The 25,949-nt window shown below is 42.2% G+C and overlaps 1 protein-coding gene across 6 annotated transcripts in view; it reads right to left on the reverse strand.

The window, feature by feature from the left end:
* Positions 1–23,921, reverse strand: part of CPEB3 (cytoplasmic polyadenylation element binding protein 3) — a 285,852-nt gene extending 261,931 nt beyond the window's left edge. For all 6 annotated transcript variants that reach the window (XM_055561079.1, XM_055561074.1, XM_055561083.1 and 3 more), the window contains exon 1: positions 23,741–23,921. The gene's annotated coding sequence lies outside the window, so the exon portion shown is untranslated. The remainder of the gene's footprint in view (positions 1–23,740) is intronic.
* Between the last annotated feature and the right edge of the window lie 2,028 nt (positions 23,922–25,949).

Raw genomic sequence — 25,949 nt, forward strand, 5'->3', positions numbered from 1 at the left:
ATATATATGAATATATACGTAATTTGAGATGGTATCATGGAGAGAGGAGGGTGAGGAAGACATGTGAGTGGAGCCAACTTGAAAATGAATCCTCCAACCCCAGCCTGCCCCAGCCCTGCCCCAGTTAACGCCATGTGGATCACAGACAAATTACTTGGCTAAACACTTCCTGCCCGAATTCCTGACACATGAAATTGCCAGTAAAGCTAAATGAAGTGATTTGTTATGTAACAACAAATAACTGAGACGCACAGGGACAACCATTAGATACTGGTGTGAGGCATCTTAGAGGGTGGACCTCGAGCATTTCTGGCTCAGCCGTTAAGTACATCCCTATGGTGAGGAGGCATAAAGGTCCCTCACCCTGAAGCCAACACACTTTGGAGCTATTCAGCTCCTCTTGCCCTAATGCCATGTCCACCAGACAACTCTCTGTTGCCCACAGAGACCAGACTACAGGAGATGCTCCCTGCATCTTTGGAGTCCTATCCTGGCCTTGATGGCACCCATGGTGAATTAATAAAATGATCCCTTCATCTTTCCCTGCTGCTTAGTCACTAGGTGAGAATGTGCTGATTATGAGGTCACAGGTATTCTAGTTTATCCACATGAGAACTGTAATTCTCACCATAACTTAATAAATGGGCATTCTACCATCTGCCTACTTATGAACACTTTTCAGTTAACTGGTCTTCAAGGACAGAGGAGAGCAAGTGCTTGAGTCTTCAGGGCAGAAGAGGGACAATTTCGACTGTTTTTTGTTGAGATGACTCACCTGTGAGCCGATGCCAGTTGTACTTGTTTTCTATTTATCTACACTCTTTATTCTACCCAGTTAGCAGATGAGAACATGGAGGGTAAGTGCCCTAAATGGTCTCCTCTCTTCTCTCTGCCTACTCTATTTGTTGATTCTTCAAGACCGTGACATCTCCCACATGTCAATGATTTTATGTGAGGTTTTTTGGGTTTAATTTTATATAGTAAAACAGTTTTAAAGGTAACAACACAGTGGGCCTTTATACACATAACTCATTGAAAAGAAATCTACATGTAAGTCAACCCACAAAGTTCAAGCCCATGTTGTTCAAAGATCACCTGTATTCCCCTGTGTGACCACATCAACTCCATACAGAACATTTCTGTCTCCTGAGAAAATGCCCTCTTCCCAGTTAAGACATCCCTCACAAGAGACAAATGTATTCTGACATCTGTCAATAGTCTCTAATTTTAGCCATACTGGTGGGTATACAGTAATAGTATCTCTTCACCGTGATGTAGTTCTTAACAAAGGTTGTTGAAGTTCAGCCAAATGTGCTACCTCAGCCCCCAGGCTGCTATAAAAGAGTGTTAGTAACAGGCAAGAATTTGAGGGTTTGGGCTGAATAATCAAGCAACCCCAACTTTGAGTTATTTGGATAGTGATAATTCAAATCATAATTCTATTTCCTCACATATACATAGAAATTTATTACTATACATATAATTAAAGGCCTATAGTTATATTACTGAATCAGAAAAGATAAGCATTCATAGCAAACAGTGCATTTCATTTATTCCAATCGATAACTGCTGTATGACTACCCTGTATGCAACAGCAATGAATGAAATAAAACAGGAGTCCTGCCCTCATGGAGCTTGCAGTCTATTTGTATAAGAAAGCTCTTACTTCTAGTTCATACAGCCATTCATTTAATCTACCTGATTTCTAAGAGGTTGTGAAGGCTTCGCTGTACCCTGTTCTTCAGCAGCAGCTGCTTGTCATCATTTGTTTGGCTGTGTAATTCCATGTCAATTCAGTTCAGTTCAGTTCAGTCGCTCAGTCATGTCTGACTCTTTTCGAGCTCATGAATCGCAGCACGCCAGGCCTCCCTGTCCATCACCAACTTCCGGAGTTCACTCAGACTCACGTCCATCAAGTCAGTGATGCCATCCAGCCATCTCATTTTTCTTCTTCTTACAGTAATTAATCAAGACCATAAACTTTTATGCAAAATTTTAACCAGTTTGACATCCCTCTTTTTATGAGGTCTTAATGATGGTTATTTCTTTTCAAAGCTTCTCACCAAAGTACTCTCTATAGCTCCAAAAAGTGCTTTTTTAAATTGTGGTTAGAAATAACACAACTTAGCCTCCCTGGTGGCTCAGAGGGTAAAGAATCTGCCTGCAAATTAGGAGACCAGGTTTTAATCCCTGGATCAGGAAGATCCGCTGGAGAAGGGGATGGCTACCCATTAGTAATCTTGCCTGGAAAATCCCACGGACAGAGGAGCCTGGTGGGCTACAGTCCATGGGGTCTCAAAGAGTCAGACATGACTGAGTGACTCACTTTCTTCAACCTCAAAATGAGTTCTTAATAGCCAAAGCAGACTCATACTTATAAAAGTTTTTCTCTTTTCATACATTACACACCAGTGCTATGTTTATCATTTTCAACAAATGCAATTTAAACAATTTTACAATTCCTCTGAGAAATCTCGAGGATGATTTTTCATGCAGTAGTAGATAATGAGCTCCAGTGATCTTATGGGCTTCCGCAAGGCTCAACAGTTAATAAAAAGAAATAGGACTAGACCCTGGTCAGTGCGTCTCTTTTGCAGCTTCTACAGATACGGGATTCTAGGGGAGGGGGACATTTAGACACCCCATGGTCCACAGGAGCCTTCTCTACAGTTCCAGGAATTACTGAGCTGTCAAAAAGTAGAAGGCATGAAGTGCTGATGCCAAGGACCAACTTCTATTAACATCTTATTTGCCTAAAGCCTTGGTGAGAACAACTGCATTGAATTTGACCTGACAATTCTAGGTCCTTTGATTAAAAATTAAAATTTCTGGGACTTTCCTGGTGGTCCAGTGGCTAAATGGACACTGCACTCCCCATGCAGGGGGCCTGGGTTTGATCCTTGGTCAGGAACTAGATCCTACATCCTGCAAATAAGAGTTCACTTGCTGCAACTAAAGATCCCACATGCAGCAACACCTCAACTAAGACCTGTGCACCCAAATAATTTTTTAATTAAAATTTTCAAGTACTTCTATTCATGTGCAGCTTTTTCATACCTGAAAATTCATCTACCTACCTACCTATCTAGCAGCACTGTGAGCCTTGCAGGATGTTAGCTCCCCAACAAGAAAGCAAACTCGGGCCATGGCGGTGAAAGCACTGAGTCCTAACCACTGGACCTCCAGGGACACCCATGAAAATCTATTAAATTTCATTTTTATTTTCATCAAAGTGACACCAAAAGTAAACACCAAATCTCCAAATTTCACTCCCTAAGATATAGCCTCAACAATTTCAGGTACTTCCCCGAGCATCTATCTATATATTTCCAAATAATACATTTCCAGTCATTTCTTGTTTTATCCTTTTTTTTTCCCCACCATTATCTATTGATTTCTTACTCTACTGTGTAGGAATTAGCTCTCTCAAAAGGCCAGCAAACTTATTTTCCCATCTCCCCATTTCTCCAACATCTAGTTATGTCACAGTATTAGGAAATTGCTTAATGTTGAAGCCACACCTTTTTTCCTATTATCTCTTCATTTTTCCCTCTAGGTCACAATTAGCTTCTTTTTTTAAAAAATCTGATTAACCTTGTATGTTTTTATTAAAAAATTTTCCCCAATCCAATACTATCGACCACATAACTATCAATAGTATTTTGCATTCTAATATATTAGTTCCATTTTTTTCTAGATACTTTTCTCCTGAAGCCTTTTGTCTTCCTGCTCCAAACTGTAGGACTTGCTGACTAGGTTTGTCGTGACCGAAATCACAGGACTTCAGTTCTCCTCCTTGCTGACAGAGCTGCCTCAGTTTGTGCCTAGCTGATGGGGCAAATCAGGAAACCAGTTCCAGATCGGGAAAGAAGTACATCAAGGCTGTATATTGTCACCCTGCTTATTTAACTTATACGCAGAGTACATCATGAGAAATGCTGGACTGGATGAAGCACAAGCTGGAATCAAGATCGCCGGGAGAAATATCAATAACCTCAGATATGCAGATGACACCACCCTTACAGCAGAAAGCAAAGAACTAGAGAGCCTCTTGATGAAAGTGAAAGAGGAGAGTGAAAAAGTTGGCTTAACACTCAACATTCAGACAATTAAGATCATGGCATCGAGTCCCATCACTTCATGGCAAATAGATGGGGAAACAACGGAAAAAGTGACACACTTTATTTGCTTGGGCTCCAAAATCACTGCAGATGGTGACTGCAGCCATGAAACTGAAAGATGCTTGCTCCTTGGAAGAATAGCTATGAACATCCCAGACAGCATGTGAAAAAGCAGAGACATTACTTTGCCAACAAGGGTCTGTCTAGTCAAAGCTATGGTTTTTCCAGTCATCATGTATGGATGTGAGAGTTGGACTATAAAGAAAGCTGAGCGTCGAAGAATTGAAGCTTTTGAACTGTGGTGTTGAAGAAGACTCTTGAGAGTCCCTTGGACTGCCAGGAGATCCAACCAGTCCATCCTAAAGGAAATCAGTCCTGAATATTCATTGGAAGGACTGATGCTGAAGCTGAAACTCCAATATTTTGGCCACCTGATGTGAAGAACTGACTCATTTGAAAAGACCTTGATGCTGGGGAAGACTGAAGGCAAGAGGAGAAGGGGATGGATAAGATGGTTGGATGGCATCACCAACTCAATGGACATAAGTTTGGGTAAACTCTGGGACTTGGGGATGCACATGGAGGCCTGACGTGATGCAGTCCATGGGGTCACAAAAAGTCAGACATGACTGAGTGACTGAACTGAACTGATGGGGCAAAGTAGAAATCTAGTCTACCCTTGGCTTAACAAGCTGGGTATTCTGGCAGCTGCAACTGCCTAGAGGGGATATTTTTTTCCTAATTTATCCTTACAAAAGGGGGATTGTTCTCTAGTTCACATGAAATCTCCATTGAGGCGGTCCTGATACTGGATTCCTTTTTCCTTTTCTGATCTTATTTCTTCTTTTATCTTTTGTTTTGGTCTTCTTTCTCTCCCTCTCTCTGAATACATACTCTTGCACCAAGAAAGTTTTTTTGAAACTTGGTAGGTTTTATTTTTTTAATATTTACTTATTTGTGGCTGCATTGGGTCTTATTTAGGTATGTGGGATCTTTCACTGTGGCCTGTGGGCTCCAGAGCGTGCGGGCTTAGTAGCTGTGGGGCTCAGGTTCAGTAGCCCCGCAACATGTGGGATCTTAGCTCCCCTGACCAGGCATGGAACTTGCATCTCCTACATTGGAAAGTGGATTCTTAACCCCTGGACTACTATGGAAGTTTCAAAACTTTTTATGTTTTAAAATATATTCTGCTCTTACACTTGACTGAAAGAATTCTGGCTCAGAAATGATTTTCCTCCATGTGAATAAATGATAAAACATAAAACTTATTCAAAATAAATCCAGATATGGTTAAAAAAAAAAAAAAGAAAAATGATTTTCCTGCAGAACTTTAAAGCATTACTTCATTGTGTTTTGCTTCTAATGCTGCTGTTGAGAAGGCCAATGCCATTTAATCCTAGTCCTTCAACCATGACCTGCATTTTCTCTAAATGTTTTTAGGAACTTCTCTTTATCTCTGGTATTCTGAAACTGTGTGACCATGTGATGAATACTTAGTGGGTGCTTTCAATCATAAGATTCATTCTTTTTGCTTATTGGGAATTTCGTTAAATTGTTTCTTGATAATTTTCTCCCCTTCATTTGATCTCTTTTCTTGCCTTTTTTTTTTTTTTTTTGGCTATTTCTATTAGTCAGATATTTAATTTCCTGAATCAATACTTTAATTTTCTTATGTTCTCCCTTTGATGATCCAACACTTTTTCAAGAGTTACTTGACTTTAACTTTCAACCCTTCTGTTGCAATTTTCATTCTGACTATCCTGTTTTGAATTTCTAAGAGCTCTTAATTATTCTCTAAATTTTCCATCTAGCAATAGCATCCTGTCCTTGACCTTGGCTTGTGGATGTAATATCTTCTCAGAATATTATTAGTTTTATTTTTTTTTTAATGTTTTCTTTTACTCTGTGCATTGCCTTGTTTCCTCTGAGCTCTTTTCCTTGAGAGCCTGGTGATCCTTGGTTATCCTTTCATATTTAAAAACACTGCACTAAACAGCTGACTGGGAGCTCTGGAGGGATGAGAAATGCTTGTTAATTGGTGCGCTTCACTGTGTAGTGAAAAGATAGAGAGCCAACTTTTCCTGGGGGGATAACCTCTGTCCACAAGGATTCTCCAGGCAAGAATACTGGAGTAGGTTGCCATGCCCTCCTCCAGGGGATTTTCCCAACCCAGGGATAGAACCGAGGTGCATTGCAAGTGGATTCTTTACCATCTGAGCCACCAGGGAAAAATAACCCAATCTAATATTCCAGGCAGTGTTTTCAAGCCACTCAGTGTTCTCCCCAAACAGCCCTGCCACCTACTGTCAGGGGTGAATAGACAAGCCGCAGGTGAGAGCAGGCAGGGGGACTAGGGCTCTCCCTGACCAGTGACGGCATCTGTCCTCTGCTACTCTCATTTTCAGGCTAGCCCTCAACTGCTGCCCTCCTCATGCTTACTGCTCTTAAGTTCTCAACTTCTCAGGTTCAATTTCTCCAAAGAATACACCTCTGGTATCCTGTGGGAGTGAAGGAGTGAGTCTTGCTTGATTGTTGGAGGTGATTTTGTCTAAATGCTCTTTGAAAACACTCAAACTAACTTGCTTTCACCCCGCCTTCTGAGGTATATGACTCCAGTCTCAGTAGTTCTCTTCTCTGGGGACTTGTGTTTTTACCTTGCCTCTACTTGGTTAGTTCCCACTCCATTATCTGCTTTTTGACCGGAGTAGTTGGGATTTACAATTTCATCAAAGATATAGTTTGTTTTTATCCCTCATTGGTTTGCTTTTGTTTGGTTCTGGAGTGATTTCCAAGAGTTGGAAAGGCTAAAAAGGTCTTCTATTCTCATCCTTAAACTAGAAGTCTAGGGAATTCCCTGGTGGTCCAGTGGTTAGGATGCTGCACTTCCACTGTGGGGGGAGATACAGGTTCAATCTCTGGTCATGGAACTAAGACCCTGCAACCTGTTCAGCATGGCCAAAAAAAAAAAAAAAATTCTTTTTAATAAAACAAAACTTGGAAATCTAAAGGAGAAAAACAATTTTAAAGCTACCATTTATTGATTGCTAACCATGTGTAAGGCACTCCACTAAGCAATTTACACACATTACTTCATTAAATCTAAAGTCCTGAGAACTAAGTATAATTATGATTATGACCATTTTATAGGGCAGGAAATGGGGGCTGAGTGAAGTGAAGTAACTCAGCCAAGACCAACAAACTAAAAAACAGTTGCATCAAGATGAGAAGTCAAGTCTGTCTGCGAGTCTGCATGGTGGGTAGATTTTCTACATGGTACCTGTCTACCCTTCATTCTTTGTGAAGGACAAGCTCCAGGCCAGGTGACTGGGGCCACACAGATCAGTACAGAGGGCCCTGCTCTCAGGGAGCTGACTTTTCCTGGGACTCCAGTTCAAATTGCTTATCCAGTCCTTTATGTGGTTACAATTCTGCCAAAACTGTCGCTTGGAGAACGTGCTCCTTAACATGCCATATTTACCAGGCACTAGTATAGGCTTGCTCAGTTCTGAACGCAGAAGTGCCAGGAGGAAATTCTTTCGCATTCTACTCTCTCCACCAGTGTTGGGCTGTCTTTGGAAATTCCCAAATCTGACACATCCTGTGGAAGGTAGTCACTGTCTAAAACTGTGAAGGATTGTAGAAATGGCCAAATTCCATTTTTTTCAATCAGAAAACACTTCGTAATGTCAACTTAGAAATGGTCTAAGAAAATTCCCCCAATACTACACATTCAAGAAACACCACATGAACAATGTATCATTTTTAAATAAAGTATTATAACAGTATTGTATGTTATGATTTATAAAAAATCAAACATAAAAGGACAAAATAAGAAGTTAAAGTCTGCCCTATCCCAATTCTTTCCTAGTTTTCTAAATACCATGTGTTTTTTGTAAACACTTCAATCGAATCTGTAAAAAACAAAACAAAACAAAATACAAATTAATAACCAGAAACCTTAAACAAAATAGAGTAAGGAGACCAGAATGGTGAGCTCTCATGTCTGGATGGTAGTGGGCTCAACAGGAAGAAGGAAGACTCGTCCCTTGTTTCCCGGCAACAACTCACCCAGTGCAAGGCTGTGGTGTCCTTACACAGCCCTCCTACTCACTCCTCTGTAAAAGCTTCTCTTTCTGCTCTTGTGGGGGCACTTGCACTCCGTTGCTGACCCCAGATTACAATTCTTTCCTGACCTCAAATAAACCCATTTTTGCTGGAGAAATAATAACCTGTGGTCCATTTGTTTTAGGTCAACATAGCATATTCTCAACCCCGTTTCCCACATGTAACTAGCATCTCTCCGTTTTTTATCTTTCCATCATCTCTTTTAAACATAACTCAGAGAGGTCTTTAAGACTGATAACTATGTTTTGCTGAGCATTCCTCAGGTACCATCAACTATGTGTAAACCAGGAAAAACCATATCTCAGTCTTAGGGGATTTTGTTTCTCTTTGTTTTGAAGTCCAGGCCCCAGTGAAAGATTCCAATTGAAAAAGCAGCCAATCCCTAAACACCCAGCACAGTTCATCTCAACTGTAGGGTGGTTTTTAGGAAATGAAGTACCACCTTCTAAATAACACTAATACTGGGAGTAAGGAATTGTGTTACAGGGGAAAATTGCAACTAGGATTCTAATGACAAGATGCTATGGATTTCTCCATTTCCTTACCAAGGGAAAATCCTTTTGCAAAATGTACATTTTTGTGTGTTTTTAACATTATAAAATTAATACATTCCTTTGATAAAAATGTTAACAGGGTTTTTTTTTCTATAGAGCAATTTTTTTTCCTGTTTTCTTAATGTCCTAAATATTATGTGCTTGCTGTAAAAATCTTCAATTGATAAAAATGCATGTCAAAATTTAAAGTGAAAATTTTCTCCCTTCCACATTCTAATTTTTAGAATTAGTTTGGTGTATATCTTCCTTTATAGATATACTTTATACATCTTCCTTTTTTTCTACATAGATATTAAGACATCAGGCTTCCCAGGTGGCATAGTGGTAAAGAATCTGCCTGCTAATGCAAGAGATGCAGTTTCAATCCCTGGGTCAGGAAGATCCCCTGGAGGAAGAAATGGCAACTTACTCCAGTATTCTTACCTGGCAAGTCCCATGGGCAGAAGAGCTACAGTTCATGGGGTCACAAAGAGTTGGACATGACTGAGCGACTGAGCACACACACATCAAGACATCTATGTGATTTTTGTTTTTAATATAATAAACCTATCCTGTAACATACTATCTTTCACAAACAATATATCTTGGGCTTTTCCCCATGTCTATTCATGTAACTCTGTCTTGGCTATTTAATACTTGCATAGTGTTCAACGGTATTGGATATACCAGTCCTATGTACCCAATCCATTTTGGCTGTTTCCTTTTTACACATTTGTGCAAGCATTTCTGAAGTCTGATACAGTGGTTACCGATTAATCCCTGGTGGCTCAGAGGATAAAGCATCTGCCTGCCATGCGGGAGACCAGGGTTTGATCCCTGGGTTGGGAAGATCCCCTGGAGAAGGAAATGGCACCCCACTCCAGTATTCTTGCCTGGAGAATCCCATGGACGGAGGAGACTGGTGGGCTACAGTCCATGGGGTCACAAAGAGTCAGACACGACTGAGCGACTTCACTTCACTTCACTTCACAGTGGTTACCAGGATAGATTCTGCCTAGATTGATACCAGTTCCAATTCCACCACTCTGTATCTTGAGCAAGTTACCAAACTCCTTCGTACCTCAATTTCCTCAGCTCTAAAGTGAGAATTATAACACTCTGTATTATCACAGGGACCTTCCCAGGTGGCTCAGTGGTAAATCCACCTGCCAATGCAGGAGACGAGAGAGACTCAGATTCCATCCCTGAGTAAGGAAGATTCCCTGGAGAAGGAAGTGGCAACCTGTTCCAGTATTCTTGTCTGGACAATCCCATGGTCAGAGGAGCCTGGCGGGCTACAGTCCATGGGGTCACAAAGAGTCAGACACGATTTAGCGACTGAGTTCACACATACAATGCTTATTGCTTGGCACACCTAAGTACTCATTAAATATTGGTTCTTAATTTTTATCATCAATAAGATTAATAAATAGTCACTATCATTCTAATTATCATCATTCTCAAGAAAGCAAAAAACAGAGTAAATTGAGAAAACAGTATTTAGTAATTAGTGGTTAAGAAAAATTATATCATTACCAGTTAATGACACTTACTCTACCTGACAAGTCGGTTAATTAAACTATTTTAGGGTGTGAAGCCTTTTACATTAAGCTAGTTACATGAGACAATCTGAACAATTTGCATTTTAAATAAGAATAAACAGGCCTTCTGAGGCCCAGAAGGGATGACATTAACTGGTAATTAGAAAAAGCAATCTCTTAGCTGAAAGTTTTAATAGCTTCCTTTGTTCTTGCATCCTAAATGTCACTGGACCTAAGCAGTGGCTGGCTGAGGGAAGAGCCTTGAGGGTGTCTGGCGGGGCTTCTGCTCAGGGGCTCTGGGGGACTGGCAGCATCTCACTCAGGGTGGGGCCTGCATCTTGGTCATTTAATATCATGAATACCTTCCCACTAGAGATTAGTGTCCCTCTTCTATAGCTTAGAAAACTGAGGCCCTAAACATTGTTTAGGGTTTCTGGTTGGCATCTCTCAGAAACCAAGGCTGCCGGAAGTAAAGAGGATTTGGAAGCAGGGATGTTGGGAGCTCACAGGGTGGGAGGGGTATCTGGAGAGCCTGGATAAGAAACAAGCAGGATTTTGCAGGTAACATGAGGCAGGGGCAGGAAGCAAGTCCAAGTTCTTCAATACTCAGGTTCTGGTTCTGGCATCTGGAAGGATTCGATAGCCGAATGCTTGAGAATAGGCCCATGGGCCAGCAGCTTCAACATCTGGGAACTTGCAAGAAATGCAGTATTTCAGGCCTCATTCTGGACCTCCCAAATCTGGATCTGCTTTTTAAGAGATTCCCTGTTTCTGTGCATGCTACAGTCTGGGAAGCAGTGGGCAGACCACCTAAAGAACACCTCATCTCTGATCAACTTTCCCTTGGGGAAGAGGTGATTCTTCCAAAGGAAATCTGGGGTGTTGCTCAGAGAAGGAAGAGGAATGGACTTTAGGAGAACCATAAAAGGCATCCCCAGGGTTCCAGCTCAGGATGCTCTCCATCAGTCTGCCTCCTATCCATCCTCAAGAGACGTGTGGACAGACAGTCCTGTTGGTAGCAGGACACGATTTTTCACTCTAGGACAGATTTCTTGGAGCTGATGACATCTGTAACATCATTAATCTTTTAAAGCCAATATATGTTAAAAAGAAAACCTTTTCCCCCTCTTACACAACTTTATGGAAAAAGATGGAATGTTAAGACAGCAGCTGCATTCCTATTTCTCAGTGGTGCCTCTTTCACAGGAAACTGCTATAGATTTACTGCTATATAAAAGGAATAATAAAGATTAAATTTTGTAGGGCCTTGGATGCAGGTGTCAAAGGCCAAGGAAGCACTTGGCTTTGCCAGCACAAAGGCTCTGGGACAGAAAAAGCAGGATGCAAGCACTGGAATGGCAAAGAAGGGCAGCTTCACATTCCTTCATCTGGGATTGCCTTGACGAGGCACTTATATAGGAGAGGCCTCTTTGGAGACTCCCCCACCCCTCCTTTCTGGAGCCCTGCCCCTCTTTCTACCCAGGTGTCTCTTGCAAGAGCAGAGCAAGCCCACACTGATCCTGGTAATAGAAAGACACATGGGCCGCTATCCTTGGTCCTGAAGCACAGTTACATGTTGCAGCAGTAATTCTCAACCTAGCTACAAATCTGTTAATGGGGAAGGTAGATAAACGTACTGATTTCAAAACCCCACACCCAGATATTCTAACTCAGTGGGTCTCTGCATCTAAAAAAAAAAAACACCAGAGACCAGATGAATCTGATAGTCAGATTATCCTGTTTGGAAATCACTCTGCTAGCATATGCTTATTGCTCCTAAGCCTATGCAGCAGGCACCTATGGCTTTTTTTCCCTCCCTCCATGAGGATTTACTCCGCAGTCTTCTAGAAATGCACCCTGGTTCTTATAATGGAGCCAACCCAAAGGCTGGTAGAGCTGAGAGGTAGAGACTGTCCAAATCATCTTGTTGGAACCTCTAAATCAAGTGGTCCTGGATTCTGAAATTCCCCTGGACTTTTCAGGGGTAATATATTCCTGTTATTGCTTAAGCCAGTTTTGATTGGGCTTCTGTCACTTGTAACCAAATCTAACATTTCTTAGAACTCTGGTGGTGACTCTTAAACATCCTGTCCAGAGAATTCTCTCCCATGAATTCTGAACCAAATGAGAGAAGAGGCAGTATGGGAGAGAAAAGCTGGGGCCAGAGCGAGAATAAGGAAAAGATGCTGAAAAGTTGCCAGGAATAAGAATGACTCCGATTTGGACAATGTTTCCAAATAATCAGTTACTAAGGATAGACCCTCAAACAACCACAGCCTAAAGATCACTTGACTGGAGGAGAGTCAGAAGCATGGGTGGACTTGGGACCAGAGCGGACCAATGTCAGTACACCCCCAGTAGAGACATCCTAGGTTGTGTCGCTAAAGTGTTCACAGATTTTGTTTTTACTTCCTATCTCTAAAACCTTGTTACTTTTACCCTGTCCCTCATATCTTTGGTTTATGCTATATGGTTTTCGCAGTTATCTCACTCAACTTTTTCTCTGACATTTATTATGCGTGTCCCCTCTGAGGAGCTGGGGCAGTAGGAACCCCTCTATCAGCACACTGGGCTCAGTCTTTGCCCCCTCTAATGGCACTGAGGGGTGGGGGACATACATGATGCTTACACTCCCAGGAGTTTTAAATCAATAACAAAATATACACTGAAAGATCAAAAGGTTTTCAGGAAGGAAGAACACCCAGCAGTTTTCAGACCAGAGCCTCATTTTTCCCAAGTAGGAAGTACATACGGGAGTAGGGAAGCATGACAAAGATGCCTGAATCCCCTCCACATGACTTTGAGAGTATTCCTATCTGGCTGGGGCAGGAAAAAAAAGTTTAATTAGTGGATGTTGAAGTGGGTTAATGTCTGCATTACCGAAGAAGGGAGAACTGCCTGACAGAGATTCCAGGACAGAGGTAATTAGACATGAGGAGACGGTCTGGAAGCAAGAGCACTGGGGAGATCTGAAAAGTCAGGGTAAAACATGAAAGGAAACCATTTATAGGAACAGGGATGCTAGATCAGAATGCAGGACAAACAGATCTAGGCATCTGGCAATGATCATTAGAAATGGCTTGAAAGCCAGTAACTCTGAGCAAAAGTATTAGGGCAAAGTTGTGGTGTATTAGAGTATTATGTTACACTCATCCTTCTTCACAGTCCAACTCTCACATCCATACATGACCACTGGAAAAACCATAGCCTTGACTAGACGAACCTTTGTTGGCAAAGTAATGTCTCTGCTTTTGAATATGCTATCTAGGTTGGTCATAACTTTCCTTCCAAGGAGTAAGCGTCTTTTAATTTCATGGCTGCAGTCACCATCTGTAGTGATTTTGGGGCCCAGAAAAATAAAGTCTGACACTGTTTCCACTGTTTCCCCATCTATTTCCCATGAAGTGATGGGACCAGATGCCATGATCTTTGTTTTCTGAATGTTGAGCTTTAAGCCAAGTTTTTCACTCTCCACTTTCACTTTCATCAAGAGGCTTTTGAGTTCCTCTTCACTTTCTGCCATAAGGGTGGTGTCATCTGCATATCTGAGGTTATTGATATTTCTCCCGGCAATCTTCATTCCAGCTTGTGTTTCTTCCAATCCAGCGTTTCTCATGATGTACTCTGCATATAAGTTAAATAAACAGGGTGACAATATACAGCCTTGACGAACTCCTTTTCCTATTTGGACCCAGTCTGTTGTTCCATGTCCAGTTCTAACTGTTGCTTCCTGACCTGCATACAAATTTCTCAAGAGGCAGATCAGGTGGTCTCTACTTTTTCCTTAGTATGGATGGGGCTGGTGATGATTATTAAGGGCTCAGAACCTCTTTGGGCCCATGACTTGCTACTGTCATCTCTTTTTTGTCTGTTTTGTTTTGTAATGGTGCTCCTTGATCCTATGTGGGAAGCTGGAAGAGGTGAACTGCAGCTCACGCCATGCCCTAGGAATGAAGATACACCTCACTGCAGCCTGCCCTGACCCACGAGCAACAGGGCTGGCTGGCAGGAACCAGGTTCCATTGACTTTGATCCTATTTAGGGAGACAAGCTTTGGAAATACTAAAAGTCAAAACATTTCTCTGGCCAGATCACCAGTATCGAATTATTTGGGACCTATCAAATCTCTAAAACCAAATTTCTTTCTTTGACCTTTGATAATCAATATGACCCATGGTTGTCCTTTGGGAGAGAAGGACATTTATACTGAGATTTAGTTGAGGGAAATTCCTCAGGTGAGCATGGGCCACCATCCCTTTCTTGTTTCCTTATTCTATTCTGGGCTAGAGAAACATAACCAGAACTTTAAAAGTGTCCTCTAAAATACCTCCCTTGAAAGTCATTTTGGAAATCTGGTGAGAATGGAGCAGCAGGTAGGGACTCAGTTTCTAGTTCTGTAGCCAGTCAGCTGCAGGAATCAGGGCAAGATGCTTCACATCTTGAGCCTGGCTTTCCACTTTCAAATGGGGATTATTCTACCCCTGGGTACAAAATATCGAAGCTGACTCAGGACAACCCAGGTAAAAAGTGTCTGTGCTGATACTGAGTGGGAAGGGGGAGAGCTGACACAGAAGCCAAGCACAGGACAAGAGGTGCTGCAGGGCTTCATGGGAACTTCTGCCTGTCTCTCTCAGGGGCAGTGTGGGTGTATCTCTTGGATGGTTTCTGCAAGTTCTCTCTGTGTCCTCCATTCTTCTTTCCTGTTTGCATGCCCAACAACTGACTCTGACTTTCCAATCTCTTAAATCAACTCCAAGAGAAGACATTGGGTTGACCATTTCATATCTGTCAGGGCAATGATACAGTAAGTAACAAGCTATTAGCTGGCCTTTGAGTTGGCTGTTTGAGTAAGATATCCACCCCTGGTCTAGGACTGTGGTTGGGGGTAGGTATATGCAGATCTGTCCTTGATGAGGCTTGGTTGGGCAAACAATGAATTCCTTTTTTTGCAGAAATAATAAAAAGCCTCATCATAAAGATCATATGACAATAAATATGAAATTGCTTTAGAAAGAATGAAGTGTAAATTTAAGTTATTCTAATTATTATTCAAAATTATTAGGGGACTTAGAACAAAGAATCAGCCAGTAGGCAACATGAAAGAGCTCCTAATGGCCCAGTCTGTTATAGTTTGAGTAACAAAATAATGACAATGATGAATTATTGACCACAGTAAAATGAATAAGCCCTTGATGATATAAATAGTTGAATAAGCTTTAAAATATAGGAAAAGGGAAAACTCTTCCTTAGAGTAGAATTCCAATTAAATTAAACTACAAGGAAGGACTGAAATATAGAAAATCACCACTTGGCAAATAACATAGTAAAAACTGTTACAAACAAGGATCACTGATGAATGCCAAAATCATGGGCAAATGTATGATTAAAAACAGCATGTTTACACTGTCTCAAAGTAGCTCTCCTAAGATACATATTAACTGCAAAAGGGAAAACACAAACTTTACAGTGGAGAAATAAGGCAGACACCTCAACTGTTCACAGTCAGCATCACCGGTAATGTAATACAGCATCCTATGCCTCTCAATACGGTGCAAAGACAAGAACACATCACTTTCGTGGCAGCCTGTTAAATGCAGAACCTGAATTTAGCCGTAACGAAACATTTTATAAACCCCAATTGAGAAATATTCTCTAAATTACTGGACAGTGCTCTTCAAAGGTGTCAAGGTCATGAAATACAAAACCAGAAAACAAAACTGAGAAACTCTCCAAGACCAGAAAAATATAAGGGAACATGAAAACTAAATACAGTATCCTAGATTTGATCCTGGGCCAGGAAAAGATCATTAGCGAGATAATCAGAGAGGTCAGGAGATTACTAGTAGTATTACAACAATACTCATGTTAGTTCTAGAAGGTCTTCATAGAACCATTCAACTTCAGCTTCTTTGGCATTAGTGGTTGGGGCACAGACTTGAATAACTGTGATATTGAATGGTTTATCTTGGAAATGAACAGAGATCATTCTGTCATTTTTGACACTGCACCCATGTACTGTATTTCAGTCTCTTTCGTTGACTCTGAGGGTTATTCCATTTCTTCTAAGAGATTCTTGCCAACAGTAGTAGATATAATGGTTATCTGAATTAAATTCACCCATTCCAGCCCACTGGAGAAGGATATGGCACCCCACTCCAGTACTCTTGCCTGGAAAATCCCATGGATGGAGGAGCCTGGTAGGCTTCAGTCCACAGGGTCGCAAAGAGTCAGATGCAACTGAGTGATTTCATTTTCACTTTCACCATGCTTTGAAACACACCAAATGCCTAACAATTCTGCCATTAAAGAGCATGAGTTTTATTACTAACACCAGCAAAGGAGTCCTCTTTAGTGTTAGGCGATGTCTGGATAACTAGGACCAAGATAAAAGATACAAGTCTGTCTCCTTCTGCTTTTGAATCTAACTGGTACAAGTGGGGCTTCTCAGGTGGCGCTAGTAGTAAAGAACCTGCCTGTCAATGTAGGAGACATAAGAGATGTGGGTTCAATCCCTGGGTCAGGAAGATCCCCTGGAGGAGGGCATGGCAACTCACTCCAGTATTCTTGCTTAGAGAATCCCATGGACAGAGGAGCCTGGCGGGCTATAGTACATGGGGTCGCAAGGAGTCAGACACAACTGAAGCAACTTAGCACGCACCCGTGGTGCAAGAGAAGCCTCTTGGAGAGAAGTTTGACCACAGATATTAAAATCTTTAACATGTGCAGAAATGAGACTTTCGGTTATGACAGTATGAAGAGGCAGGCAAATATTTTCTCACCAAACACAAGGGAAAAAAAACAAAAACGGAGAAAATTATCAAAATCAAACCATTTCAAGGCTCTGGATGGAGATCAACCGAGTGCAAATAACAAACGGAGAGATGTTTATTCCTAAGGAATTTGCTGCAACTTTGTGTAAGAACAATAGGAGCCTGCAGCCTCCTTGACCAGGACGGCTTCCATTCCACACCCTGCTTGGTAGGTTAGGCGCAGCTGGTTTACGAGGGCAGGACAGGAATGGGAAACCACAGGCTGGCTGCAAGTAGCAGCAAACTTGAGTGAAAAGTCCGTGCTTGAGGATTTCCCTGGCGGCACAGTAGATAAGCATCCACCTGCCAATGCAGAGGACACAGGTTTGACCTTGGTCAGGGAAGATTCCATAAGCTGTGGGGCAGCTAAGTCTGTGTGCCCAACTACTGAGCCCACTAGCCCCAACTACTGAGCCCGAGCGCTGCAACTACCGAAGCCCACGAGCCTATACGCTGCTCCACAAGAGAAGCCATTGCAACAAGAAACTTGTGCACCTCGACAGAGAGTAGCCCCCACTCGCTGCAATTAGAGAAAGCCCACACAAAACAACAAAAACCCAGAGTAGCCAAAAAAAAAAATAAAAAACCCACATCCATGCTTGGTAGCATTGTCAGAAAGCACCATGCCCAGTAGGAAAGTGAAGTGAAGTCGCTCAGTCGTGCCCGACTCTTTGTGACCCCATGGATAGTAGCCTGCACCAAGCTCCTCCGTCCATGGGATTTTCAAGGCAAGAGTACTGGAGTGGGTTGCTATTTCGTTCTCCAGGGAATCAAGGAACACACAAAGCCTGTGGCTTGCTGGCCTGGGGCTGTGGTCCCAGGTAGGGTGAGCAGTGGATCAGCCAGAGGTTCAACAGGAAGACTCTGGAAGAGACAGGGCAATCAGATCAGATCAGATCAGTCACTCAGTCATGTCCGACTCTTTGTGACCCCATGAATCACAGCACGCCAGGCCTCCCTGTCCATCACCAACTCCCGGAGTTCACCCAGACTCACGTCCATCGAGTTGGTGATGCCATCCAGCCATCTCATCCTCTGTTGTCCCCTTCTCCTCTTGCCCCCAATCCCTCCCAGCATCAGAGTCTTTTCCAATGAGTCAACTCTTCGCATGAGGTGGCCAAAGTACTGGAGTTTCAGCTTCAGCATCATTCCTTCCAAAGAAATCCCAGGGCTGATCTCCTTCAGAATGGACTGGTTGGATCTCCTTGCAGTCCAAGGGACTCTCAAGAGTGAAGGCCTAAATATGCTTTCCACATATCTCCGGCTGACTGGAAAGCTACACACATGTTTAGGGAGACACAGGAGGGCCCAGGGAAATGTAAAAGCCACCGCCAATTTACAGCCGACTTGAGAACTGCCTGAACTTTGAATGCCCTCCTTACCCCACTCACAGAGCCATCAGAGAAGGGTAAAAATGTTTTGGGCCCAAGCTATTTAAACACAATCTCTGCCAGAATCATTGGCTGACTACTTAGCTATGTTGACACAGAGTTTCCCTTAGGAAGTCAGGCTAGAAATAAAAATAAGAATAAAAATACTGAGCAGAGACATCAACTGCTATACACTGAGAGGAAGACAGATTGTGCAGGTTAAGTCAAACCAAAAAAAGAACAAACAAAGAAAAAAACTAAAAGAAGCCCTCAGGAAAAGAAATCAGAATCTCTAGGTGCTACAGAATATATAATACTGAATTTTCTTTAGCTTTCGACAAAAATCTATGACACACACAAAGAAACAGGAAAGTATGGTCCACACAAAGGAAAAAAACCTCTCTATTGAAACAGACTCTGAATGAGCCCAGACACTGATTTTAGCAGATAAAGGTTTCAAAGCAACTGTTTTGGGAGTTTTTTTGTTTTGTTTTGTTTGGAAGAAAGAAATGGAAATTTTGATTTGAGCCAACCTGAAGATTATAACTCAGGAGACAATCTTTCAGAAAGCTCTGAAGGGTGCTCCCTTAAAGCAACTATTTTCAGTTCAGTTCAGTCGCTCAGTCATATCCAACTATTTGCGGCCCCATGAATCACAGCACGCCAGGCCTTCCTGTCCATCACCAACTCCCGGAATTCACCCAAACTCATGTGCATCGAGTCGGTGATGCCATCCAGCCATCTCATCCTCTGTCGTCCCCTTCTCCTCCTGCCCCCAATCCCTCCTAGCATCAGAGTCTTTTCCAATGAGTCAACTCTTCACATGAGGTGGCCAAACTACTGGAGTTTCAGCCTCAGCATCAGTCCTTCCAATGAACACCCAGGACTGGTCTCCTTTAGGATGGATTGTTTGGCTCTCCTAGCAGTCCAAGGGACTCACAAGAGTCTTCTCCAGCACCACTTTAAATATGCCCAAATAACTCATGGAAATCATTAAAGAACTAAAGGAAAATATGACAATAATTCAGTAAATCAAGAATCTCAGAGAAAATATCAACTAGACTACAGCAAAACAAGTGGAGATTCTAGAGTAGAAAAGTAGAAGAGAAAAACAATCAAAATGAAAAATTTCCTTCACTGGATAGGCTCAACAATGGATTTGAAAGGACAGAAGGCAGAATCAGAATCAGCCAGCCTGAAGGATAGATAGTTCAGGAGAAATTAGCCAATCTGATGAATAAAGAGGGAAAAATAAAAAGAATGAAGAAAAATGAATAGCACCCCAAAGACCTGTGAAAGGATATCAAGCAAGCCAATTAACATGGAAAGAGAGTTCCAGAAGTAGAGGGGAGAAAGAGACATTGCAAATATTTGAAAAAATAGCCAAAAACGTTTCAGATTTCATGAAAAGCTCAACAAACCTCAAATAACAAAACACAAAGAATCCATACCTAGATACATCATGCCAACACACATGCCTAAAAGCCAAAACAAAGAGAAAATGGTGAAAATAGCAACAGAAAAGTTACTGTGTACAGAGGAACCACAATACGAAAATATATTAATAATTTGCGGTCAGAAAGAAGTCCAAAAGGCAGTGAAATGGCAATAGAGAACTAAAAAAAAAAAAAAAAAAAGTCAAAAAATAATTATAGAATCAGCAACATCATCCTTTAAAAATGAAGAAAAAAAAGATGTTTCCATATAGACAAAATCTAAGAGACCTTGTTGCTAGCAGACCAACCTTTTAAGAAATACCAGGGACTTCCCTGGTGATCCAACGGTTAAGAAGCCACCTTCCAGTGCAAGGGAGGTAGGTTCAAACCCTAGTCGGGGAACTAAAGATTCAACGTACCACGAGGAAGCTAAGCCAGCCGCAGGCAAGCACCGAGACCTCGCTCTCTAGAGCCCGGGGGTGGGGGTGGGGCACAATTACTGAGCAAGCGCGCCACTAGTGCGAAGCCCGCATGCGCAACAAAGAGCGGCCGCGCCACCACGAAAGATCCCACGTGCGGAAGTGAAGGTTGTGCCTTGCAACCAAGTCAGAAGGCAGCCAAATAAATACATATCAATAAAGGAAGAAAGACTAAAGTCCATCAGGGGGACAGAAAATGACACGGATAGAAATTTGAATTCACAAGTTTAAATGAAGTGCCCGGAAAATGTTAAACATACAGGCAAATTAAAAACAGAAGATTCCCTGGGGAACGAAATGGCAACCCACTCCAGTATTCTTGCCTGGAGAACCCCATGGACGGAGGAGCCTGGTAGGCCAAAGTCCACGGGGTCGCAAAGAGTCGGACACGACTGAGCAACTTCACTTTCACTTTTCTTTTAAATATGAATACTTCTCAGTTCTGTTAATTTCTTATAAAATGTGATTGCATAATAGAAACCATTGACTTGTGCACTTTGAACATGCGGATTTTATGGGACATAAATTATATCTCAAAACTATTCAAGAAATGCAAAAATGCATAAAAATTCTAACACTGTATTGTTGGATTCCTAACATATAAATATGACCTTAGCACAAAGGAGGGGAAAGAAATGTTGCTTTATTGGAACAAAGTTTATGTATTTTACCTGAATCAAGTCAGTATTAACCTCGAATACCTGTGATACATTAAGATGTGAACTGTAATCTTGGCACTGCTGACATTTTGGGTCAGATAATTGTTGTGGTGGGCTGTCCTTCGCATTGTAGGAGTTTAGCAGCATCTGTGCCTCATCCCAGCAAAATACTCCTACTCTCACTTGTGGCAGATAAAAATGTCTCTAAATAAATTCTTTTCAGATGGCTGGAGGTGGGAAATCACCTTAGTCAAGAACCACTATCCTAGAGCAATCATCAAGAAATTAATCCAAAGAAATATAGCTTAAAATCAATAGAAAAAAAAAATCAGCAAAAGAATTAGAATGATACAGTATTTGTTTAACACAAAAGAAGTCAGTAAATAAGCAAGGCATAATACATACAGGAAAAAATAGTAAAGGGGTTGACTTTTAATTAAAAAAAAAATTCATGTGAGGGGCTTGGGAAACTCTGCTTTCCATAGAAACTAAGGTTTCCCCACCACTTCCTGCTCCCCCAAAGGAGAAAGCTGGGGACGATGGAAAAGAATATTATGTCACATTTAATGGAATGTTCCAATTCACAAGTAATAATATTATTCCATTAGAGTCTATCATTCAAAATGTCTCATACCAAAGAATGAATTATTATTTAACTAGGTGTTCAAACCATACTTCGGAAGGACCCATTCATAAAACATCACAGTGTTCTCAAGCTGAGGATGTGGGTCATCTTGGCACTTCCTGTGTCCTGCTTTCATTTGCAGCCAAATCTCAAAACCAGGGCACTGGGTGTCAGCACTAAATGTCCCGTCAGACAGGGAGAGGGACAGTTACAGAATCAGGCCCAGCCAGCGGAGGCAGGATTCTGGAGGCAGCTTCATGTCTGCTGGCAAGTGCGGGCTCTGGAGTTAGGCTGGGTTTGAGTCCTGGCTTTTTTACTCTGTGACCCTGGGCAGCAAATCACTTAGCCCCTCAGAGCCCACTTCATGTCATCTGCAAAACAGGAGTGATGAAATCTACCTCACAGGCTGCTGGGGGGGAATGAGGTGATGTGTGTCAAGAGCTTCAAACGTGGCCTGGTATCTACACAAATGGTCAGTAAGAGCTGTGATTAGCGCAGCAGAACTGGTATCACAACTTTGACTTCTGGGTTTTCAATCCAGCATCCTGAGCTCTTTACCTTCCTCTCCCCTCATCCCAATCTCTGTTAATTTCTGCACTTCCAGTTGTTCAGCCCCAAAATCTTGAAGCCTATTTTAAAAATATGTTTTTAAATTTTATTTATCTTTTGACCACATCTCTCGGCATGCAGGGGGGATCTTAGCTCCCAAAATATGGATCAAAGCCACATCCCCTGTAGTGGAAGCAAGGAATCTTAACTACTTAACCACAGTCCCTTGAAGCCTTTCTTTTTAACTAAAGTACAATTGACGTACAACATTATATTGGTTTCAGGTGGTACAACATCAGTTCAGTTCAGTTCAATCGCTCAGTCGTGTCCGACTCTTTGCGACCCCATGAATTGCAGCATGCCAGGCCTCCCTGTCCATCACCAACTCCCAGACTTCACTCAAACTCACGTCCAGCAAGTCGGTGATGCCATCCAGCCATCTCATCCTCTGTCATCCCCTTCTCCTCCTGCCCCCAACCCCTCCCAGCATCAGAGTCTTTTCCAATGAGTCATAGTGATTCAATATTTTTATGGATTAAACACCATACAAAGTTATTATAAAATTTTGACTAAATATCCTGTGCTGTTTTTTTTCCTGTTTTTTTATTATTATATCCCTGTGACTTATTTATTTTATAACTCAAAGTTTGTAACTCTTAATGCCTTTCACCTGTTTCACTCCTGTCCCCCATTCCTTCCCCTCCGGTGATCGATCACCAGTTTGTTCTCTGTATCTCTGAATCTATTTCTGTTCTATTAGTTTGTTTGCTTTTTTTAAAAAAATTCCACTCCTGGATATTTACCCAAAGAAAATGAAAACACTATTTTGAAAAGATACATACATCCCAATACTTGTTGCAGCATTATTTACAATACCCAATATGGAAGAAAACTTGAGTGGCTCAGCCATGTCCAGCTCTTTGCGACCCCATGGACTGCAAACTTAGTGCCCAGCAATAGACCAATGGGTAAAGATGAAGTGTGTGTATTCAATAGAATATTACTCAGCTATAAATTTTTTTGCCATTTGAGACAACATGGAAGTTGTTATGCTTAGGGGAAGACTTTTTCTTTTACTCCCCACATCTAACCCATCAGCAAATCCTGCTGTCTCTACCTTTTAAATACCATCCAGAATCCAACCACATCTCACCACACTGCTGGCACCGGCTGACCCAAGCCCCAGTCCAAACTCTCAACATTTTTCACCTCTTGACTGGTGTCACTGCTTCTGTTTTTCCCCCTGGCAGGCTAGCCACCAGAGGGATCCTATTAAAATGCCAGATACTTTCTTCTCCTTCTCAATGCCCTCTCAAGAAAACAGTTTGGCAATTCTTGAGCCTGAGTCAGGGATGTACCCTGAGGCAATGGTGATTCCTTGACCCAGGAACTGTGGGAGAGACAGGAAGTACAGGGAGGAAGTGCGCTTGGGAAATGAGTTTCCAGAAGTCTAGGCCACCAGCTACTTTTAGGGCCCTCAGAGCAGCACTTACCTCTAGCAGACCTCCAGAGGCAGAATGTAGAACCAGAGCACAGGCTCAGAGACTGGAGTGAGAGTGGGGCTTCCTTTCATTCCTAAGCGTCTGCTCCCTGAACTCCAGGATCCTCTCCAGCAGCCTCCCTTGTCCCCCCAACGCTACAGAAATCGAAACTGGCTTCACGGGTTTCCTATGAACCAACAGGCCAATTTAATCAAAGCCCACAGCATACTGCTGTGCTGAAAAGGATTGACTCCACCTGTACCATGAACTCGGAGAAGGTGATGGCACCCCACTCCAGTACTCTTGCCTGGAAAATCCCATGGATGGAGGAGCCTGGTGGGCTTCTGTCCATGGGGTCGCTAAGAGTGGGACACGACTGAGAGACTTCACTTTCACTTTTCACTTTCATGCATTGGAGAAGGAAATGGCAACCCACTCCAGTGTTCTTGCCTGGAGAATCCCAGGGACGGAGGAGCCTGGTGGGCTGCCGTCTATGGGGTCACACAGAGTTGGACACGACTGAAGAGACTTAGCAGCAGCAGCAGCAGTACCAGGAACTACTGACTTAAAAAAAAAATTTTATTGAGGTATATTTGAGATGTATAAAAATCGCACATGTGTAATGCATACAATTTAATGAGTTTGAACATATGCGTATACCTGCAAAACCATCACCAAAATTAAGGTAACAAACATAGCCAGCACCTCTAAAAGTTTCCTTATGTCTCTTGCCAGTTCACACAGCCATCCAGGTACTGAGCCTGGGCCAGAACCCAGGGGTCCTGCCTCCCTTGATACCAACTGCAAGTCCAGGTTGAGTAATTGCTGCCAGGAATCACAGAACTCACTGAAAGATGTTATACTCACAGTTACAGTTTATTTCTGGGAAAGGACAGAGATCGAAATTAGCCAGAAGAATAGATACAGACGTAAGAGTATGGGAGGGTTCCCAATGCAAAGCTTCTATTGTCCTCAGAATGCCTGATACTCCTGGTGTTGATATTAATGTACAGAATATGCATGGAGTGTGGTCAACCAGGGAAACTCAGTCAAGCTTCAGTGTTCTGAGGTTTTACTGGGGCTTCATCCCATAAGCGTGAGTCATTGATTTATTGTCCATGGGACTGAACTTAGATTCCAGCCCCACCCAACTCCCTGGAGGTCAGACTGATATCACTTGGCCTGAGTCATCTCATTAGCATAAACTATCAGGTATGAGCTAAGGGGCCCACCAAGAATAACAAAGACACTCCCATCACTTGGGAAATTTCAGGGGTTTAAATGTTTTCTCCCAGGAACCAGGGACAAAGACCAGACCAGTTTGGGTAAGGCCAAGATCTTCACTACACACCTTACGTCTGTGACATCTCGGGAGCCATAAAAAAGGCTGAGCACGGAAGAATTGATGCTTTTGAACTGTGGTGCTGGAGAAGACTCTTGAGAGTCCCTTGGGCAGCAAGGAGATCAAACCAGTCAATTGTAAAGGAAATCAACCCTGAATATTCACTGGAAGGACTGATGTTGAAGCTAAAGCTCCAATATTTTGGCCACCTGATGTGAAGAGCTGACTTGACTGGAAAAGACCCTGATGCTGGGAAAGATCGAGGGCTTGAGGAGAAGGGGCGACAGAGGATAAGATGGTTGGATGGCATCACTGACTCAATGGGCATGAGTTTGAGCAAACTCCAGGCGACAGTGAAGGACAGGGAAGCCTGGCATGCTGCAGTCCATAGGGTCACAAAGAGTTGGACAAGACAGAGACTGAAAAACAACAAAAGGGAGTTGCAATAAAAAATAAAAATATCTATACCGTGTGTGTGCTAGGTGCCAAACACTGTACACATATTTTGTTAAATTCTCACAACAACCCTGCAAAGCTGATGTTTGGTACTTTTTTACTGATAAGAAAATTGAAGCCCAGAAAGTTGCCTAAAGTTTTAGAGCTGGAAAACAAACAGATCTGACTATGCTGACAAACTCCTTGGGCCCTTAGATTGTTGTCAACTTCATTCATTCATTCATTCATTCGACAAGCATTTATTCAAGCCCAGCTATGTGCCAATAACAGTTTTAGGTGTTGAAGATGCAGCAAAGGACAGACAAAAATCTCATTCCTATAGAGTTGATATTCCAATGGGAGAGGTAGATAATAAGCACTAAATGTGTAAAATAAATATTTTGAATAATTTAAAGTGATGCATGTAATTTGTATGTGTGCATT

This window comes from Bubalus kerabau, chromosome 22, assembly GCF_029407905.1.
Source record: "Bubalus kerabau isolate K-KA32 ecotype Philippines breed swamp buffalo chromosome 22, PCC_UOA_SB_1v2, whole genome shotgun sequence".
Taxonomy (NCBI): Eukaryota; Metazoa; Chordata; class Mammalia; order Artiodactyla; family Bovidae; genus Bubalus; species Bubalus kerabau.